This window comes from Pelodiscus sinensis, chromosome 27, assembly GCF_049634645.1.
Source record: "Pelodiscus sinensis isolate JC-2024 chromosome 27, ASM4963464v1, whole genome shotgun sequence".
Lineage (NCBI taxonomy): Eukaryota > Metazoa > Chordata > Testudines > Trionychidae > Pelodiscus > Pelodiscus sinensis.
In genome coordinates, this window is record NC_134737.1 from 8252838 (window position 1) to 8274678 (window position 21841).

Below are 21841 nucleotides of genomic sequence, written 5' to 3' on the forward strand. Positions count from 1 at the left end.
ATGCCAAGGTGGGTTTGCAAGGCCCTTATCTACTGGCTGCAACCAGTACTCCTCTTCCCCTTTGCTCTGCCTCTGAAGATGATAATCAGGTGAAGAATGCAGCTCCTGTTTCCAGCTGGATGGTGGTTCTTTTTTGCTAGCACTTCCACTCACTTGAAGGGCTGCTTGGCCCCAGGGCTGTTAGGCCTGCTAATTGCAGTTGCCCCAAACTGCTCTCGTTAGGCATGCAGAGCGAGCTAGCTCTTCAAACTTAAAACCGCAGCCAGACAGGTCTGTGGACGCTGCTTCGGTTTGGACACAAGCTGGCATGTTTTCCCGACCAGTTTCCTCTTGTCCTTAAACAGCCCTGGTGGTGTTGGTGGTTTGTGGCAGAGCAGGGCCACACTGGCATTAGGACAGTGTGTAGAGGCCACAAGAGTCAGGACAAATGCACACTGAGGGGAAGTAACTTCCCAGCTCTCCGTGTGGCCAGAGGAGGCAGTAGCTTTGTGGATCCCAGTGCTGTGCTCCTGTCTTTGTGCACCCCCATGTCTCACCATCAGCAAGTTCTTGGGCTCGGGTCTTGGCTGCATCCCAGGTGTGCCTCAATTCCAGCCCCTGGCATAGCCATGTTGGTGCAGTCTCTTGGGGCACACAGCCAAGCTGCCATGTGATGAACGCTTGCCTATGGTGGGTCCTGCTGGCTGCCTTTGTGCGCAAATACCCCACTTCTATTTCCAGCACTTCCGCTGTTGGTTTCCTGCTCGGTGCCTCAGTTTCCCCTTCTGCTAAAGTGGTGCTCACGATACTGACTTATCTCACAGGGGACTGATGAGTCGGAAAAGTGGCAAGTGTGACTGTGAATTGGGAATCCCCCTTTGCAAGTCCCCATGGCCCTGACAAACTAAGGGCCAGTCCTGAGAAGTGTCAAGCAACGTCAGCCTTCATACCTGAGCCTTTTTAAGTTGCCATAGACTGTCCGGGTGATGCAGCTCTTGCTCATTTGGCGGTGGTCAGTTCTAGGAACTAAATAGAACCTGACTGGGTGTTGGTGGGAATATGCCTGTGATTCACAGGGCAGCCTGCATCCCAGCCCAGGTACACCCTTTCCAACGCTGTGTCACCTTGCTGGTAGCACATCCCTGCCTGGCGTGAAACCCCGTACAACCGGGGCTCCCACAATCACAGGGCGTGGCAAGCCGGTGACAGTAATAAAGTTAGGCCCAGGAGCTGTCCATGCCGTTGTGGTGCAACTTCTCTGCACCGAGGCAGCAAGCAAAGGCTGATCTGGCCCTGACGCTGCTTTTAATGACTGCCTTGAGCCCCGGTGCGCCAAAGCATAGGGCACTAAAGGCCTTTAATGACCGGCTGGCTCAGGATAATTATCCCGGGCTTATTACTTCTCCTGCCCCCGCTGGTGGGCTATCTGTACTCCTTGAAGACATTAAAGTGAAGCAGCCCCGATCAAAGCCACCCTATTTCCCTAAGGTCCTTCTATGATTCTCATCATAGCTGTACCAGCAGGCCTGCTGGGGAGGAGGGGCAAAAGGGCAGTTACTCCAGGGCCCATGATTCAAAAGAGCCCAGGGCTCCCAACTCCCATCACCACTACCACGGGCATGGCAGCAGCCAGAGCCCCTGGCCCGTTAAATTGCTGCTGGAGCAGCATGCAGAGTGCTCCAGGCAGCTCTGAGAGCGGGGGTGGGGGAGCGGGCAGCGGGGTGTACTCAGAGCGGTGCTGAAGGCGAGCTGCCCCCCTCCCCTTCTCCCAAAACCCCCCTTCAGGGAGTGTGGAGCTGCCCTCCCCGCCTTACCCAAAGGCCCAGGAAGGCTGTCAGCCCCCTTGAGTACCAAAGTCTTTAACCCCCTTCTGAGATGGGGCGGTGCTGTTATCCCTGTATTACTGAAATAGACAAAGTGACTGGCCCGATGTCACACAGGAAGTCTGGCAGAACAGGGAACTGTGGGAGAACCAGGTGTTCCTGAGTCTGAAGCCAGACCATTCTTCCTCTGTATCAACTTCTAACATCTCTGGTCATGCACAGGATAACTGGACTCTGGCTATAGTGCACTGCCCCCTAACAGTGGCCATGCTCTGGCTCTGGACTGAAAGAGGAAGAGACTTCCAGAGCATAGGGCTCTCCTCCAGGATGCTTTGCTGTCCATCCCCTGGGATTCAAACATGGGGAACCATGGCTGGAGGGGTCAAAAGCATCTTACAAACATATAGAAAGGTATCAGTTGTTTGTCCCCAAGAGAAATACTGTAACTGACTGTATTGTAACACTGTAATTAGTGTGTGCCACATAGCCTTCTAGGGGATGGGATTGGAACTGTTCGACTGTGTGTCATATCCCCTATATAGCCAAAGAAGAGTCTCCTTCTGTTCAAGCAGTGAAATTCTGTGCTTTTGGAACAGGAGGGCTGAATGATTATCCTGCTGGTGCCATGACATTCCAGCTGCCCATGGAACGTGGCCTAGCTGCCACCACACCTCGCGGTCTCAGATTTGTTACAACGCCATGCAAAAAGAAGAGATCAGTGGCAGGCATTTGGAGCAAGCCGTGTGGGAGAACAGATTGACTCTGGAAGGCCAAGCAGCTGTGGGGGTGGAGAAATGAGCTGTGTGGAAGGAGATGCAAAGCCGTGCTCAGGGAGCACCCAACAGAGGTGGTTGGATAGGTGCACAGGAGGAAGTGAGCTGAAATGCAGGAGGGTTACTGCAGGGCGAGACCATGGCACGGTACCTTTACTGCTCAGGCAGTAGCAGTATTTTTCAACTCTTCTTTCTTAGAAAATAAGCTGCTGAGGACGTAGTGATGCTCGTCCCACCCCTTCAGTTCTCTGGGGAAAAAAATGGGCCAAGCCCTTTATCTGAGCAGGAGGTGCTCAGTGCTGGGGCTGGGCCAAAATGCAGAGGAAAGGAATGTGCTGTTTTCATTCACAGAACCAGTCCACGCGTGGTAAATGATCCTGGAATGTGATGACATTCCAAGAGCATGTGATTAGTAGTCCAGCCAATCAAAACACAGCGTTCGAAGATGTCTTTAATGATGCCGCTTTCTCGTTTTAACATTAAACGCTGTATCAAAGGGCCATTGAACATTGAGTAAAGCGATGCTGTGGGGTTGTGTGGTTGCCGTGTGCAGGGAATCTGTGACTTATTGAAGACTCGCATGCTTATTGTTGTTTTATCCATGGGAATTAAAGTCCTTGAATGTTACACATCTCACCTTGCTAGCAACTCTCATGATTTTATTATAAGTGCCATGATATTTAGTAGCTTCAGGGGGTAGCCAAGCTAGTCTGTTACAGAAAAAAACAACAAATGGTCTGGTAGCACTTTTGTTTTTCTTAATTCCTGAGGAAGCACACATGTTGCGTTCTCTCTCAGAGAGACTTTACTTTTGTTCTTTCTTTGACCCTTCTAGTGTATGCTAGGGGATAGTGGTGCTCTATGTAACTTTGTGCCCTTTGTGTACCTGGGGGACATGAGCCCACCCAAGGTGGTGAAAGTTGGGACAAAACTGCAAAATGGTTTGTCGTAACAAAATGGTAGGATCCCTTAGGATTGTGAAAGCTAATAAAACAGAAAATACCACACTGACAGTATATAAATCCATGGTGTGCCTACACTGACTGCCCCATCTCAAAAAAGAGATATTTGAAATGTAAAAGGTACAGAGAAGGGCAATGCAATTCACTAGGAACAGCTTCCATACAAGGAGAGATTTAAAACATTCCATACTGTGATTGCTTAGTTTGGAAAAAGAGATGGGGGTATGTGATAGCGGTCTATAAAATCATGACTGGAGAAGTGGCATCTACCACTTCATATAACACAAGAAATAAAAGGGTCACTCAGTGAAACTGATAGGTAGCATGTTTAAAACAAAAGGAAGTAATTCACATAATGCATGGTCGATCTGTGGAACTCATTGCCTTGGGATGTGATGAAGGACAAAAGTATAACTGGGTTAAAAAAATTATGTAAGCTCATGGAGGATGGATCATCAGTGGCTATTAGTCGAGATGGTCAGGGATGTAACCCCATGCTTGGGGTGCCCTAAGCCCTCGTCTACACTAGGGCTTTATTTTGAAATAACCCCCCATAGGTCGAATTAATAAGTGGAGTGTACACACGACCAAGCCAATTATTTTGAAATAACGGGCCACTTATTTTGAAGTCTCTCCTCCTGCTTTCCTCGGGGAATAACACTAATTTCGAAATAGTTATTTCAAAATAGCGGTGGCCACTTCGGTGCCTCTATTTCAGAGTCATTCAGGCTAATTACTCCCCAGTGCTTCCTGGGGCTCTAAGTCAAGGTAGCGTGTCTACATTCACAGAGCCTGCCTCGGACTCATTTTGGCTACGTCTACACTGGCCCCTTTTCCGGAAGGGGCATGTAAATTTCATGAGTCGTCGTAGGGAAATCCACGGGGGATTTAAATATGAAGTAGGAATAAGAGCCTCCGGAAAAGGGCGCTTTTTCCGGAGGATCGGGGCCAGTGTAGACGCTCTTTTCCGGCTTTTTTAAAAGCCGGAAAAAAGCGGCGGACATTTTTATTTAAATGCCGCGGGGGATATTTAAATCCCCCGCGGATTTCCCTACGACGACTCATGAAATTTACATGCCCCTTCCGGAAAAGGGGCCAGTGTAGACGTAGCCTTTGAGGCTTCCCCCTAATGTAGACACTCTATTTCGGTTTCGTTATTTTGGGATTATTAAATCAATTTCAGTTATTTTAAAATAGGTTCCTAAGCAGCCTACTGCCGGAAGCTGAGACTAGATGACAGGATGGATCACTCAATAATTGCCCTCTCCTGTTTGTTCCCTTGGGCGGTGGCTGGTGCCAGGCGCTACAGAAGACAGGATACTGAGCTAGGTGGACCATAGGTCTGAGCTAGGATGACTGTTCTTATGTAATATCCACAGGTAGAGATCTCATGGTAAGCAGGTGCCTCAGGTGTTCGCAGCCTCTATGCTGCCTTTCAGCCAGGACATATACAGCATGCGATGAAATGAACAAGAAATGCTCCAAAGAGCTTAACTGGGCTAAGGGTCTGTTGCCTTAGGAACCAGAAACACCTGGTTAGAGCCAAGGATAAATAGGTGGGGTGAAGCTAGACCAGTTCCAGGACCCTTAAGGCACGAATCTTGGGGAGAAAGGCAAAGGACGGATGATGAAGGTGTCTAGTATATTACAGGGCTGAAATTTCAAGAGATGGCTCCATGGTTCAGATTCGCAGTTCGATTAGCAAGTGGCTGGAGGGGCGTGTAATTGACTTACAAGGAGGCCTGCTGCGATGGATGTGGGTAGCAGAAGGAAAACCAGCCCTGTCCTTGTCAGCCAGGCACCGGGTAATTTGCTTCCCCTCTAAGAGCCTCCAGGAGGCTTCTTATCACCATAGAGGCTCTTACACCAGCAGCAAATCAAGGTACCTCTCTGGGGTTGTGATTTCATTGTGGGGAGCCCCTAGGGCCTGAGAACAGACCCCAAGTCGCCTGGACCTGTTGGTTACTGGGGCCCTGCTCTCTGAGTTACAGTGTTGTGCTGGCCCTACAGTTCATTTGGCACAGCCCACACATTCTAGGCACGCAAGCGCAGTGAGCAAATCAACACTACCCTGGGGGACTGTCTTGGTCAGGACAATCTTGCAGCCCCCTGAGATGAAGAAGGGCCCTTCATGCAGCCCAGTCACTAGCCTTGGTTGCCCATCGCTGACTTACAGCAACCTGAATGTATGTCCTGGGCCCTGGCAGAGATTGGCTGTTATATCTCATGCTTTAAAAGTTCCACTCAGGTTTAAGTGACAAAGGGAAATACAGGGCTAAAGTATGTAGAATGGGGAGGGGGGAGATACGCCAGCCTCTGCAATGTAGCTTAAAGCTCTGGCAGCACCATGGTGCAGTGGATAGAGCACAAGATGTGCAGGCAAGAGAGCTGGGTTTTGTTTCCATCCCCGCCACTGCCTTCCTGGGTGACTTGAAGCAAGTCACATCACCCGACGGTGCCTCTGTTTCCCGGTTTATAAAATGGGGATAATGACCTTTTCCCACCCTGGTAAAGCGCTTTGAGAGCCATGGATGGAAAGAGAGGAAGGGCTAGTACCCATGTATCTGGAAGCAGAGTGAGGGGATAGGGTTGGAGTTCAGAGCCACATCGCAGTTGGTGTTGGCTTTTAAACATGTTATTTCCTTTGCCTTTTGTTTGCACTAATGTCTTTTGTTCATGCCTTCTGGGGTCCTGCCTCTCCCTGTGGAGCAGCAGCCTGCAGGCCTGGAGAAGGCGCCAGTTGGAGACGAAGGGGAGAGAGAGTCTGGTGCTCATCGGCCGTGTTTGTGCAATCCTGGGCAGCGATTCCCATTGCAGTGGGGCTCGTTAGCTGCCTCTGAGCTGACCGAGCCAGATGTGTGCAGGGCGTTTGCCTCAGCAAAGGGGCCGCCAAACAGGAAAGGGGCAGGGCGGGGGAAGAGAGGGGACGGGGAGGGAGGAGGAGGAGGCAGGGTATTCCAGCAGTGCGCACATCAGCCGCGCTGCGAAGGTCAAACCCTGGGCACTGTGCTCATGTCTGGAGATGGAATGCGAGGGGCCGGGCTTTCCATGCAGCAGGGAGCTGGGGAGCTTTGATTTTGGGCTCCCCCTCGGTCAAAAAGCAGCGTGCGAGGGCCGTGAGGAGAGCAGACTGAGGCCCGTATGCCTGCGTGTCCATGGAGGACACGTGCTCCCTTGCACAGAGCTGTTGCACCGAGGGTGGCCGGGCCTCCAGGATTACCCTGCCACCGCCTGGAATGAAAGATTAATCTGGAATGAAAGATTCTGTCATGTGACGGAACCTCCAGGAGTATGTCCAGTCGAAGCCGGCAGCCTGCGCTGCATCGTGCGAGCCACAGGGGTGGGATCCTACCACTCTCAGGACTCCCCACCCCGAAAAAGATGTACCCCCAGCCCATCACCCGCTGCTCAGGGTGGGCACCCGCTGTGCTAGCGAAGGGACTGATTTCCCAGGGATGCTGGTCCACGTCATTCATCTTCCCCGACAGAGGCTTTCGCACACACAGTCCTTCCCGTCACGCATGTATGTGCATGTGCACGATCATGCACAACGTGCATGCGCACTCGTGCTCCTACTCCCTTGCACGTATGTCCTAGCACCAGGGTTTTTAACCTCCATTTGCAGAGCCCTGCTTTCTAGGTTACAGAGAGCACACTGCATGGTTTGAGGTTAATAATTCAACTTCGTCCCAGGGTTGGCCCAGGTTCTTGACCGATGGGGGTTGGGGAGCATAGTCACCACCCTGATATTCCTGAGGGATTAACTAACCCCTTCCTGCTACAATAAAGAACCTCAAGCCCAATATCAGTGGCATAATGCGTGTGCGTTTACGCCATGCAATGGATGGGGGAGGGAGGCAAAGTGACTGAGCGCCAGGATTCCTGGGTTCAATTCCAGGCTCTTAGGCAAGCATCTTAATACCTCTCGGCCTCAGTTTCTCCATCTTAGCCACGGGGCTGCCACGACCGGCCCGCACCACCGAGGGAGGTGGGAGGACGAATGGTGAAGTGCTGGGAGACCGGGGGATGAAAGGCGCAGCAGAGGTATCCATGTGTTATCGCTCTCTGCCTTCCTTTCTAGCGAGGACACCCGTATGCTAAGCAGTATGATTGCCCCGGGGTTCTGTGTCCAAGAAACGGGAATGTCCCTTCCCTGACCCTTCACCTCCTCACCTTCCTTGGCCTTTCAAGGTCCTCGCAGCATCTGCCGCTGCTCCTCTCTGGCTCTGCTCCTTCCGCTCTGTTGGTATTGGAAGGAGGAGGTGGGGGTAGAGGGCCACAAGGGCGGGGCTGCATGTAAGGTAGTGGGTAAAACAGAGGTTTCATTTACACAGACAGCATGGGGCATGGGCTCATCACTCAGGAGACCTGGATTCTACTCCTGGCTCTGCTCTTATCTACTGCGTCTGCTCGGGCAACGCGCCAACCCTCCCTCTGCCTCACTTTCCTCATCTGTGAAGCAGCGATCGTGATACTGCCTTGCCTCTGCAAAAAAATGCATCCGGAGCCAGGGTTGGGAAGCACTGGGCAGGAGCGAGCCTGTATTTAAAAGCTACAGGCCAAACCGCGGTACCCTTTCCCACACCCATCAGAGAGGAAGCATGTCCCCAATCACCAGAACTAGTCTGGTGCCCAATTTCCTGCTCAGCTACTGGCTTCCTGTGTGACCATGGGCAAGTCACTTAGCCTCTCTGTGGATCAGATCCCCTTCTGTGCAATGGGGATAATGTGTCCTACCTCACGGAGTTCCAGGCGGCTAGATATTTAATTGGGATTGGTCCTGCCTTAGGCAGGGGGCTGGACTTGATGGCCTTCTGAGGTCTCTTCCAGCTCTATGGTTCTATGATTCTATTTGCTTATGGTTCTGAGCTGCTCAGACAGACACTATCGTAAAGGGGAAGGGGGGGAGGCAGGTAAATCTCTAAGGCAGCCGCCAGTTGGGAATGCTCCTTGCATGCATCCCGCAGGAACACTGGGAGTTGGCTCTGCCTTTGACTCTTTTGTGCAGCCCGTGGGGGTGGAGAGGGGGAGCCAAATCCCATGGCTGGGGTTTAAACAGTCAGCTAATGTTACAGCCGTTAATAATGTCTGTAGATAGTGCAGGCTCAGAGCTGAAAGGAGCCAGTGAACTAATTGGCCTCTTCCTTCTCTGACCACCCGGAGCCTGTAATGACAGGAGTAATGCAATCTCCCTAGTCCGGGCTAAGCTGACAAGTCCACAGGGGGTGGGCGCAGAAGGAATTTCCCTCCCTACCCCCTGCATTGCATTGCTCAGTCGCTCAGTCGGCTTAAGTGTATCTCGAAGGGTCTCTGCCTTCCTCAGTTGTGGTGGTGGTTGGCTACTGCCTGGTGAGGAGGCAGGAAAGTGGGTGAGAATAATGGGTACAATATGAGGTGGCAAAGCTTATAGTCTAGAGGATGCTCCAAGAGTAGGAAAGGGAAGGTGGATTTGTGGGCAAGGCATTTTGTGTGTGTGTGTCTCTCTCTCTCTCTCTCTCTCTCTCTCTCTCTCTCTCTGTTCCTGGCTCTGCCACAAACTCCCCGTGGGACCTTGGGCAAGTCACTTAGTCTCTGCATCATTGGCTCTCTAGTCTATTGTAAGCTGGTTGAGGCAGAGACACACAGTATGGCTGAGAAATGGTGCCCTCAGCTCAGGTGGCGCTAGAATAAAGAGCATGGCATCGCTCCTTGCAAATGAAAGGCCGGATTCGCCCCCCACACTGGAGTCACTCCCGATGACAAGAGGAGAGTCAGCCCTTAAATCGCCCCGGGCATCCTCAGCCCCAGAATCTGGGTGTGGCCAGAGAAGTCCCTGTGATCTGAGGCTGCATCTGAGGGGACCTCTTGTTAGGGCAGCTCCTGTCTGGAAGAGAGCGCCTGTCCATGCTGCAGGCCTGCTCTGGCAGGGAGTGTGGGGAACTCTCCCCGCCCTTCCGGCCGTGTTTACATTCAGGCGTTCTCTATCCTTTCGCCTCTCCGGTGTGGGGTTTGCGTCCAGGCTCCTGGCCAGGAGCTGATCTGACACATGCAAGTGGGATTTGTGGGCTGCTGTTTTGTTTCCAGCAGGAGGAGCGTGTGGGGATGAGAGGAGCAGCGGTATGGTCCAGGGCAGGGTGCAGGGTAACAACCTCCAGCTGCAGCAGTGCCTGCCAGAATAGCCTTGGATTGCTTTCAGACGTCTGGGTTTGTCCAAGTGGGGGCTGGAGAGCCCTGGCTCCAGGGAGGCCAAGTGCAAGCAAGATTCACCCACGCCTTTCTGCCACTGGCTGCAGCTCCTCCTGACAGGCAGCATGCCAGGGGTTCCTCCCCGTACATCCCAAAGCACCTCCTTCCGGACGCAGAGCCTCCCTGCACTTCCAGCCCCTGGGCTGGGTCCCCATGAGCAGTGCTGCCACGTGTATCCCATACCTGACCTGCCATCCCTGGGTCTCTTCATCCTAGGGCACCCCCTCCCCCTGCACCAGTGCATCTTGGTCCCAGCCCCACACCTTTTCTGAGCCAAGGCCTGGAAATGCTGTCTGCAGTGGAGAGCCACACAGGCAGCTGTGCCCCTCCAAGAGAAGGCCGAGGTGGTGTAAGTCCCTAACACGGGTGATGGAGCCCCAGCATGGAGAGGTGCTGGGCTGAGAGGTGCCACGGCAGCTGTGACTCTGCCCCAGCCATGCTGAAGGGGCCGGCTGAGGCCTCGTTAGGGGAGAGCTATTGAGTCATACAGGGTGACAAGTATCTGATGTCTCCAAGGGGCAGCCGTGTTAGTCTGTAACTGTAAAAAACACAAGGAGTCCTGTGGCACCTTACAGACTGACAGATTTATTAGGTCATGAGCTTTCATGGGTAAAACCCTCTTCATCAGATGAGTTAGAGCAGAAATTACAGAGTTTGGGGTATATATAACAGCAAAGGAAGTTACTTGCCAATGGTAGGGCCAGTATTAATGAAGCTAATTAAGTCAGAGGGGCGTGTCCCATTCACAGCATTTGATGTGGGGATGCGAATATCAAAGGCAGGAAACTTGCCTTTGTAGTGCATTAGCCAGTTAAGATATGTAGTCAAGTCTAGGCTGGCAGTGATGAGCTTGTAAATGAACTCCAGCTGTCTCCCTCCGTAATCGGGTGGTGAAATTCTTTTGTAGAAGGAGGCTTGAATAAAGCTCTGTCATTTCCACTCCAATTCATCTGATGAAGTGGGTTTCACCCAGGAAAGGCTCATGACCCAATACCTTGGTTAGTCTCCAAGTGACCGATGGGGGAGCATGGCAGCAAAGAGCAGCGGCACCAGGGGACCATCTGCTCCAGAGGGCTGCCGTGTTTGCCTTCTCTCTGACAAGGAGCTGATGTTACCCAGGGTGGGGCCAACAGCTTTCCCTAATCAGATCCTTGGACTTCCATGGCTCATGGCACCATGCCCCAAGGGGCAATTCAGGCATCTGTTCTGGGCGTGGTTTCCTCTCCCTCCTCCCCCAACCCAACCTCCCCTGTAGGGCTGGGAAATTTCCACCAAGCCCCTTAGTTTCAAAGGCGAGACAAGCCGGCTCAAGGGCTTAGCTATGTGCAGATCCAGCAGGAGACCAGCTCTGGGGTGGAGAGAGTCACTCAGTCTTCATGGCCCTTTGAGCCCTGGGCCTCTTTGCTGACAGTGCCTGTGAAGGGGTTGATGGGAGTCAGATGTGATTGGGGTACCTGTCTGCTACAAGCTGGACTGAGACCCACCACGCTCATCTCACACAGAGCACCCTTCATGCAGTCTTGCAATCAGCCTGAGTGGGGTTTTGAACCTGCTACCATAGGGAAAGTGAGATAGTGGTGTTGGGCCTTTGGGTAGTGGGGGTCAGATGTAGGAGAAGAAGGAAGGGTGGGGGCATAAGAGCCACCTAGAACCACAGAGAGTGTTTCTGGTGAAAGGATCAGCAGTGAGACAGTGCAACACCGTGCCATCATTAGGCTTCAGAGTCATCACCACATTGAGATTAATGTGGGCTGCTCTGAATTATCCTTTCACATTTCAGGCAGGCAGCCTTGTGGGCAGGGTGAAGCACAGCTGGGACGGTTTCTCCCTGAACCAATGGCAAGAAGTGTGACTTAGAACTGAAAGCTTTAAATTCCAGAGAGGCCAGCAGGAAGGGCTGGTCCGGCACCCAGCTGAGTGCTAGCTCCATGGTAGGCTATACAGGTGGTTTCTAAAAGCAGCTGAGGCTTTGCAGGTGCTGCTCCTTTAAGGCTCAGCAGCGCAGCTCTGTGCAGTGCACACAGCCCAGCCCGGAGATGTTGACTTGCTAGAGGAGCCAAGCAAGGAGGTAAGATAAGGCGGATCTGGGCTCAGCCTTGCTCAGCTCCTTTGTTCTGGCTGGGCTCACTGCTAGGCAGGAAGGGAGCCGCTGGCATGGCCACCCAGGGTTGGAGGAAGGGACTGAAACCGGGAGGGCAGGGTGGGGGTGCTGGCTGCTGGACTGGCAGGATCTCTGAAGCTGAAGAAAAGCAGGCAGGCTGCTGAGAACCCTACTGGCTGCTGGGCTTTTTGGAAAATCGGGGAGTTGTGCCCTTGGAAATCTGGCCCTGGGGGTCCAATGTAAATAGTCCATGAAACAGGGAGGCGGGTGCTTGGCCCTCTCAGGAGGGGGCCAGCGAGGCGTGGATGCTGGCAAGCAAAAGCCTTACCGGGCAGGCTCCACCTTGAGACCCTCTCTCTCCTCCCGGGACCCTGGGCAGGACGATGTGCCGGGTCAGACAGGCCCCGAGTTGCCTAGGTCGCTCCCAGCCGGCCCGGGAAGAGCATGTTGTGCAGCGTAAACTTGCCGGATGGGCCGCTGCTGCCCTGGCTTGCACAGGTGCCGGGTGGGGAGATGCCCGAGAGGAGCTTGGCCAGGAGGAAAGTGGGGTACCCCTCAGGTAGGGAACATGAGGGCTTCCAGCAAGTGTAGGGGCAGGGTGGCACCAGGAGCACTGGCTTGCTGCCGCCAATGCTGGGTGTGCCTGGGAGCCATGGGAAGCCCTGCTGGCCTCCGGTGGCAAAGGGGTTAAGGGCCACATGGCTGGCTGTTAATGATTAATAATGACGGGCTTGTGGGCTGCGAAGGAAAACATTTCCCAGCAGCATGAAAACCACCCCGGCTTGGGAAGCCAGAGAGGGTGCAGCCGGCTGCCCATTGTGGGAGGGGCGGGGAGGGAGTCAGTGCATGACTGACATCATGGGGGACACAGGTGCAGACCTCAGCTGCATCTCCTCCCCCCCAAAAAAAAGCACCCTCCTCCCCCTGCTGTCCCCCTTGCCTGCTGAGGGGGCAGGGACGGGCTCACTGCTCTGGGAGGTATGTGGCTGCCACCAATTCTGCAGGAACAGCTCTGTGCAGCACTGGCGCACAAGGACTGAGGCAGAAGCGTGGCTCTTCCCCATTTTCCACCTGGCTACTTTGAGAGGCCATCCAGCCAGGCCGCTGTGAATCTGGAGCAGGAGAGTGAGGGGAGCAAGGTGCTGTTGGAGGCTGTCTTAACTTGCCTGGCCAGAGCTCTTCCTGCAGCGACTGTTGGCTCTGCACACGTGGGATCCCGACAGAGGCCTTGCCTCTGACAGCCAGCTCAGGGGCTGGGAACAGCCACTGTGGAAGCCTCCGCAAGGTGCCCGGCGCAGTTTCTTTCGAGCACTGCTTAAAAAGCCACCTCTGCTCTGCAAGTGATTTGTTTTTCCCCTGGCCCCTTGGGCGAGCACTTCACACCGGCTTCTCTGTGCAGTGGGAGGCGCTGGTGGAGGGAACCTAGCAGCCGGGAACAGTGGGGTCTCCCCTCCCAGACACACAGTGAGCCCGGAGCCTGCACAGGTGTCATGTCTGGCTGCCAAAGACCTTCACTCTGGGGTTGTTGGACCTGCCTTCCCTAGAGCCTCCATGAGCCGTTCCCATAACCGGGCTGTGGCCATCCCGACAGCTTGGACACTGTCTGTCCACACTCTGCCTGTCCTCCCATTGAAATCCGGGAGGGCTCAGCTGAACTGGGATCCGGGAAGGTGCTTTTTCCCCTGCAAGGCAGAGGACAAAAGGGGCTGGCAAGGCCAGTGTAGCTCGCTGGTGTTCCCTTTGCTACCCAGGCTTCGGAGCTTGCTGTTGTTTGCCTTGGACAATTGAAAGCAGAGGGGGATTTTCTGCACATAAGCAGTTTCTGTTCTCCCTGGGAGAAGAAAAACAACCTGGTTAACCAGGGAGCCTAGCAGACCACCTAGGAGGTTGGCGCCTCGCATGGGCGGCTGGGGCTGGGAGGGGAGCCAAGCATCCTGAAATGCCCAGGACAGACCCCCGGCTTCGGCAGAACCATCCCGCAAGGATGAATTCTCCTGCTCCAGCCAGGCCCTTGACGTCGACCCGGTGGAAGTGAAGCAGAGGAAAGGGCAGGCCCGGCCCCCAAAGAGCTGCTGATCTAACATGCTGGCAGCTCCGGCTTTGAACCTGTGTTGGACGGAGGACAGGAGGGGAGAGGGATGCGCTCCGGGACTTCCCTCCATTTCCTCGCTTCATTGGCTTTTCGCAGCTTCCTTGCTCCCACTCCCATTTTTTTTCCCCCATTCCTTCTTTCTAAGGCCCTGAGTCATCCATGCTCCTGGGTCATGTTTTAGCACAGGGCCATTCAGAAGCACTGAGACAGTTGGGGGATAGGTGGCGCGGGAAAACCGGGAAGATTGCTAAGGTCGGATCCCCAGCCACGTAAATCAGCGCAGCTCCCCCGATGGCAGTGCCAGCTAGGCAGCTGGCCCATAAATGTTTGGCCTTTGAGAAGAGAATCCAGTCTGCAGCAGGCTGGGCTGGCTGCAAGACCATGGTGACCCTCTACCACCACCACTGACACCCACCCCCGAAGTGGCAGCCTGCATATGGGGGACAGCAAGTAAGCTTTCCTGTAAGCTGAGCTCTCGGGCATCCAGGAGAGATTCAAGTGCTGCCCAGTTGATTAGCAGAGCGCCCATAGTACCCACCGCCGGCAGCAGGTGTTTCTACTGGTGGTGCACATCTGCACATGCCTCAGTGCACATACCAAAATTTATTCCACCCCAGATGGAAAAAAAAAATAGAGGGCACCCTGAAGGCAAGTCAAGTGGTTACGGGTGCATCTACACTGCACCCTGAGCTTGAAATAAGCTACGCAATTTGAGCTACACAGATTGTGTCGCTTATTTCGAGTGTCTTTCAAAATAACTCGCTATTCCAAAATGCCCCTTAGCCCGCTTGGAACGAGGGTTACCAGGACATCGGAATAAGCCCCCCGTTATTTTGAAATTGATTTTGAAATAACGGGCTGCTTCAGTAAACAAGAAATAGCTATTTCGGGATCCCAGAAGGATCCCGAAATAGCTCTGCAGTGTAAATGTACCCGTAGGGTACGTCTTCTCCAAGACACAGCCCTCTCTTCGGGGGGTGGGGGAAGAGTTGAGTGGTACCCTCTGATAAGCTGCTGTCACTTGGCATTGCTGTCTGATAAGCAAGCCAGGCGGGGAGTAATAAATGCCTGTGAGGGAAGAAACCCAACAGCTAAGGGGGGGGGGGGAATCAGCAGCCGGTTTATTATTATTTGGGGGAGAATAATAAATCCTTCCGAAGCATCGCCGCTCGCCATCTCTCTCCATGCTGCGTGCTGATTGATTCCTCTGGCTTCTTGCCCCCAGACAAAGCCTCCCCTTTGTGCTCGCGCCTGGTTTATCTGGATCCAGGCGCGCCGTGGAGGAGAGAATGTTTCCTTTCTTTCCCCTCTCTATCTGCCTTCGACCTGCCGTGTCCCTTTGTCTGACTGGCTGGAGGCTTTCTGGACTGGCAGCAGGCAGAGGGAGGCTGCTGGGTCTGGATTTCAGCCGTGGTGGGAGTTTAGAGCAATGGCAGGGGAACGGAGTGAGGTGTTTAGGGGCCGGATTCTCAGAGGCGCTCCTGTTGAAGTGAATGGGCGCTTTGGGTGCTCAGCTCTTCTGAAACTCAGGCCATCTTCCTGGTCTAGAAGTTGCTTTCCTGGTGGGTGCTGTTCCCAGGGATGAACACTTCCACCAGGCAGGAGTGTGTAGTGGTTAGAGCTCAGGATTGGGACTCCGCAGACCTGCCTCTGCCACTCACTTGCCAGGTGGCCTTGGGCAAGACTCACCCCTGTTCTTGGCCTCGTTTTCTCCACTTGTAAAACAGGGAGACTTCCTGTCTTGCCGGACTCTATCCCCCAGGGGCCAGGAGATCTCCTCCGGCCGCAAGTGGGTAGTATCTTAGGTGCTCATTTGCTATCCCTGCAGTTCACCTAGCATCGTGCATTGGCTCTCCATGTAGCTCTCCCCTCCATAGGCAGAACCAGCATAGCGGTCCTTGGCGGAGACACCCTGACCACACTAGTCTACGGTACCATAGCATCCAAGTCTGTAGCTGTTTGGGGGCAGCTAGTAGATAAATCAGCACACAAACTATGGCAACCCTGGACTCCGAGCCCAGCTGTCCTTCCTCTGGCTCACTGTATGACTGCTCCGTGCTGTTTCCACGATGGGGGGGGGGGGACAATACTTATCCCCCCATGTAAAGCATTTTGCTGTGTGGCTGATTGTCAGTGGCAGTGCCCGGGGTGTTCGGCCCTAGAGTTAACGCCTGCTGTGCTAGATGCTGTACACACACGACAAACAGATGCCAGCCGTCCCGTCTGTGCTAAGCGGGACCATCGTGTGGCAAGCCAGTTCAGAATCCAGCCTAATGCGCTCAAGCCTGGGTGAGGTCTCTTCGGTTTTGCTTTGAAAGAATCAAGACCAGCTAAGTGTCTGCTGCTGTCTTAGCGAGGCTGAGTCACTGGTGCCAGTTTAGGCCAAGGCTGGGTGCTGACAGGGCCGGCCCACAACATTTTGGGGAAGCTCAAATGACGCCCCCAGGCCTCCTCGCTGCACCAGCAGCAAACACTATTGTCTACACTCTGGGTCCTAGTGGTGCCTCCCCCCCCCGCCCCCCCCCACAGTCTGGCAGCTGAGGCGGCTGCCTCAGTTTGCCTCATGGTAAGGCCTGCCCTGGGTGCTGAGAATGGACCGCAAGTCCGTCTCTACTGAGTTCAGTGGGTTCCTTCTCCTCTGGTCCCGAATGCATTGCAGCAAATCGCTTCCTGAGCCAACCGCACTCCCAACCGCTCCAGCAATGCCTTAATCGGAGGAGAGTGATAGGGATTTGGGCGGGGGGAGAGGTGAAGAAAGGGATAGGAAAACAAAGGAGGAAGCCAAAGACTGGCTTGGACGGCAGCCACGCCAGCCCCCTAGGTTTAGTGGAGCTTGGCTCTCTGCCCCAGAGCTATGTCTAAGAACATATGCGAAATCTCTAGACAAGTCGTCGTCGTTTTCGCCTTTGAAAAGGTTATGGCGAATTGTTGGCTCAAAGTTAACTTTCCTCCTGGGACAACCGGGATAATCCTCAGCCCCTGGTGACTTCCGTGGCCCCTGCTGTGGCAAGCAGGGCCTCACAGTGCTCAGAGCCGTCGCCGGGCCTGCTGCCGAAAGGCAGCCACCTCTGGGGTGGGGGCAAGTTAGCCGTTCTGCACGAGCAACAGGGTTTGGGGAAGGGGAGAGGGGGAGGAGCAGCTTCCAACTGAAACAGCAAGGGGGCAGTTGGGGCGGGGAGGGGGAGCGGAGGAGAACGGGAGCGTCCGAGTTGAGATCTGGTTAGGAAGCTGGAGCTGGCGGAGTCGCTTTCGTGTGTGGTGCAACCCCAGGCTCCTCTCCAGCAAAAGCGGAAACCGCTCTGAGGTGGAAACAGGTCTGCATTCTGGGCTTTGACAGGTGAGCCAACTGGGGAAGGGGAGGACGGGTCAGGTTCCCTCATCCCCGTTCCCACCACCCTTCCCAGCCCAGCCTGGGGTTAGCACTGGGCAGAACCAGCACGCAAATGGCTCCGTGTAGGGGGAGGCCCAAGCTGGGCTAGATTTTTTTTTTTCCTCCCCTTTCATGAAAGCCCCACCATTACCTCAGGCCTGCAGGAATCCCAGACACTCCAGCAAGGGCGGGACGGCGGAGGGGGGGTGTTAATCACATCGGTCCCAGACAGCAGAGGGGGGTGCACCGTGGCTGCATTACACCCTCGGTGCAGGACACTGGCGGGTTCTCTCCGGGGGCGTTACCTTACAAGGGGGCAGGGAGGGGGTCTAGCTTCTGCTTTCAGGAGTAATGCAGGGCCGGGGTAGGAGTAAATCTGCCTTCACTTCTGCTCTGAGGATGGGTGGAGGAATCGTCCCCTTGCATTGACCAGGAAGTGTGCACTAGACACATACCCTCCAATGCTAGTGCCAGTGTCTGGGGTGTCCAGGGCCATACACAAAGCCGCACACAAATCCCCAGTTCCCACCCAGAGCTGGCAAGCAAACAGTGGAGGCAGCCTCCGTGCCCCGGGCTGCTTTGCGGTGGCTTAGAACGGCATGGGTGAGTCTTGCCCTGGGCCAGTGCCGGCTTGTCGAAGGTGCGTGCCACGTCCCCTCTCGTGGGTGGCAGCACGGCCGGTGCCCGCTCTGTGAGCGCAACCCGCCAAATTCAGGGAGCCAATTACGTAACAAAGGGGAAACCACTTGCTGCAGCCCTGCGGGCGCGGGCCGGTTGGACCTGAGTCACTGCGTATTTTTAGCAGCGGCTCGCCTCTCTCCTGCAAACCACTTTGCAGGGAGGAAGGGACACGCTCCCCAGCAAGGGGGAGGGGAGCTAGTATCTGACTGGGGTTTGATGGGCTTGGGGAGAGGGTCCTTCCATCCCGCCATGGCCATCTCTGCCTCCTTCGTAATGACACCCCCTCCTTGCAATTGTGTGTCATGGTCTACACGGCGCTTGGACGTGGCCAGAATCACGCTGTGTAAAGCTGGCAGAGTTAAATTCTGTACCTCTGTTCAGTAGGACAGCGGTTTGTGTGTGTGGTGTGTGTGTGTGGGGGGGAGATATTCCTCTTCATTTCTTCTCCACCACTGGTTGGGTGAAGTGGCTAATCCCAGGATCTTTGGGAGACGGGTAAACAGCGGCCTGCCTCACCCCAGAGGTGGCTGCACGTCAGCGGTGGGGAAATGACAAACTTCCAAAGTGGCCGCTGATATTTCGGGTGCCTGGGTTTGTAAGCGTGCGGCTTGAGATGCCTGATTTTCAGGGTGGGGTCTGAGTGGCCACTGTTGAAAAGGTCGGCCACTAGGAAGCACCCCGTTTTAAAGCCAGATCCAGCAATGGCCTTGGGTGCAGAGACCCTGTTGCTTCAGCACATTTGACATGGGCATCAGCATCCTTCAGGGGAAGGGCGCTGCAAGGTTGTCATCAGCGTAGATGCTGGAAAATCCGTGGAACTCGCCTCCCCCGTGGTCTCTATCCCAGGAAGACTGACTTTTTTATTGGTTGCCTGTATGTTCCCAAGTCAGCGCCAGCAGGGTTATGGCTGGTATTTCCCTTAGGGCAGTCCCCGAGAACCCCAGTCAGCTGTTTATGGCCCTATTGTGCTAGGTGCTGTACAAACAAATGGCAAAAGAGACAGGCTTTTCCCCGGATAGCTCATCACCTGATTTCCTCGGGATTTACTGCAACCCGTGTTCCCTGTAAGCCGAGCGCTTGTGCGGCTGCTCAGGAGAGATTCAAATGCCGCCCAACTGATGAGCAGAGCGCTCACAGCTAGGTCTTGTTTCCCATGGCGGTGCACATTTGCAAATGCCTGGTGCGCATAAAATTTATTCTGCACGTGGATGGGAAAAGATTAGAGGGAACCTTGACTGTAACCAGCACATGGAGGGGCGGGGAGCAGAGATCCCCCGGTTACTGCTGGGCAGTGGGTGTTCTGCCACTCAGCTTACAGTGGTCCCACCGTTCTACGGCAGGCAAGAAAAGCACAGAGGTGAGCCGTGTGGCTGGTGCCCGCCTCCCCTGCTTCCCGTGTAATTAGAGAGGCTCCTGAGTCACTTTGTAAACTGCCGGCAGCAGCTGCCAATTTGCCCGAGGCAGGTGAGGCGCAGGTGTGTTGGGGGGGATTGTGTTTCAGAGAGGAAGGCAGGTGCACAAGTGACTGCACCCGGGCCTAGCTGGCAGTCAGACTGGCTGCAGGTTGAGCCCTGGGGTATTGCATTGGCTGGCGCTTGGCCACAGCTTTGTTCAGGAGGCTTCTCGAGGCCGCCACGTGTGGCCAAGAGGGCCGCTCCTGCCAAGAACGGCCTGCTTGCAAGCCGCCCTGCCCTTCGGCCCTGCTTGTGGGGCACCTGATGGGGAGGAATAAAACAAAAAATCAAATCAAGGGAAACAGAAGTTTGCAGGAACGCGGGCGAGGCCTCGTGCCAAAGAAATCAAACCACGCCCCAGCCGGCGGGTGGAGAGCTGCCCTGTGGGGTGTGCATAATGTTGATGCCTGGACGACTCAGCCAATGAATATTACATGGAGGAAAGATGAAACTGCCAGCAGGGATCCTGCAGCATCTCCAGGGATCCGGGGCAGGAGGCTGCCCCGCTGGCAGCTTCTCCTACTTTGGAGCTGACTCACCGGCGGTGCTGTCCTGGCCTACAACCAGAGGAATGATTGCTACTGCCCCTCCCTATGTGCGTGGCCTGCACCTTGACTAGTGTGTGGGGCAGCCCTTCCCCACCGCCCGGCTGCCTGCTGGCTCTGCCAGGGCTCTGGCTTGCATGCAGCGTGGCTCAGCCACTGCCCCGAGACTGTTCCACCTGCCTGCATTCAAATGTCCCTAGCCTTTAAGTTTAGCAAATTAACTCTTTCCCTGGCCTAAAAATGGTTCCTGCTTGCCTTTCGGGCGGGAAATTGGAGGCGGGGCTGAGGGGGGATCATGCCAGCCCCTCGGAAATTGGTTGGTTGCCTGTGCCAAGCAGATCTTGAATCGGTGGCCAAATACCACAGGGACCGATGCTTTTTCTTAATGCTGACAGGCGCAGAAGGCACAATATGAGAGTTAGGAACAACAAATGACACCTCGTCACAAGTCAGTCAAATTAGACACAGCTGGGAAAACCTGAATGGAGAGTCCCAGGTAACCCTTTGCTCTGTTTAACTCCGGCACGGACCCAGGGCTTGGCTCATAGGTACGTTACACCCATCAGTGGTCTTCATTGATTGCTAAAGAACCCTGTAGTCATTCTAGGCCCAGAGTGGACAATAAAACTGCAGCGGTTCACCAGGGTCAGCCTCTGGTGGGTCGCTGCTGCTATATTTACCTAGGGTTGCCAGATGGTTTGACAAAAATACCAAAACCTTCCCCCCCTCCCCCTCAAAAAACCCATGGGGAATAAATTCTGTTGGGGGGGAGGGTGGGGGAGACCAAAGTTGTTAAGCTAAAAAAAAAAAAAATTCACGTGTTCTGCAATTTTTTTTTTTTTTTAGCTAGATGGGGGACCCGAATAACAGACAGTCTGGGTGAAAACTGGACACCTGACAACCCTATATTTACCTGCATTTTTGCAGGTACAGGTGATCACAGCTCCCCATTGGCTGAGAATAGGGCTCTGTGAGCAGTGGGAGCTGCAATCCCCCGTACCTGCGGAGGCGCAGGGAAACACAGTGGTGGGGGCACCACTAGGGACTCACTCTGGCAGATCGGATCCAGCTCATGGGCTAGTATTTGCCTAACACTTTGGGTGGGGGAGGGATGCAGGCTCTCGCAGGGAGTTTGTGGGTTGGGGCAGGGGATTGAGCTGCAGGATGGGTGCTGGCTTTCCGAGGGTGTTTGGGTGCAAGAGGGATTCTGGGAGGGAATTTGGGTGCAGACAGGGGTTTGGGTGACGGGCCCCTCGGGCTATTTAAAATCACCTGAGGGTGGCAGGTGAGGCAGAAGGATGCACTGGGAAAGGCGTGCAGGCAGGACTGCGGGAGAGAGTCCCACATTTTTTAAAACTGGGGAGAAAAAAATCCCATGGGACATTGGGATAAAAATGAAAAATGTTCAAAAATTCCCATGGGAAAAAAATTGGCACTATTCTGGCAGCAGGAGCAGGATGCCTGAGTAAGGCCACTCTTAACGGCTGAATTGCCTTTTTAGGGCATGTGTACGCTAAAGTTAGAGGCTCTGAAGTATGGGACAGCACGGAGCTGGTCTTGTGTGCAGGACTCCGTGTGTGCGTGCATGGGTGTTTGCACATGCATGCACCTGTGCCCCCCCGCGTTGGTTTTAATGACCATGAAGCAGACTGGATTGTATATGGAGAGCAGAGCCGGACCCAAGCTGTGAATTTCAGGCTTGGATCCAGATCTGAAAGTTTGGCAGGATTTGAATCCAGGCGTCTGGTTGCGAGCCCCCCTGTGTATTTCCACAAAGCTGCTGCGAGACGGCCCACTTTTGGTCAGTTCTTTGCAAGCCAAAGATGGGGCGGGCAC

General features: G+C 54.4%; 1 protein-coding gene across 14 annotated transcripts in view; it reads left to right on the forward strand.

The window, feature by feature from the left end:
- PLEKHA6 (pleckstrin homology domain containing A6) overlaps window positions 1-21841 on the forward strand; it is a 143999-nt gene that overhangs the window by 53891 nt on the left and 68267 nt on the right. Inside the window, exon 1 of one of the 14 annotated variants that reach the window (XM_075910164.1) lies at window positions 11646-11830. The exons of the other annotated variants lie outside the window; for them this stretch is intronic. The gene's annotated coding sequence lies outside the window, so the exon portion shown is untranslated. Of the gene's footprint in view, window positions 1-11645; window positions 11831-21841 lie in introns of those variants that run through there. 14 annotated transcript variants of the gene reach the window in all.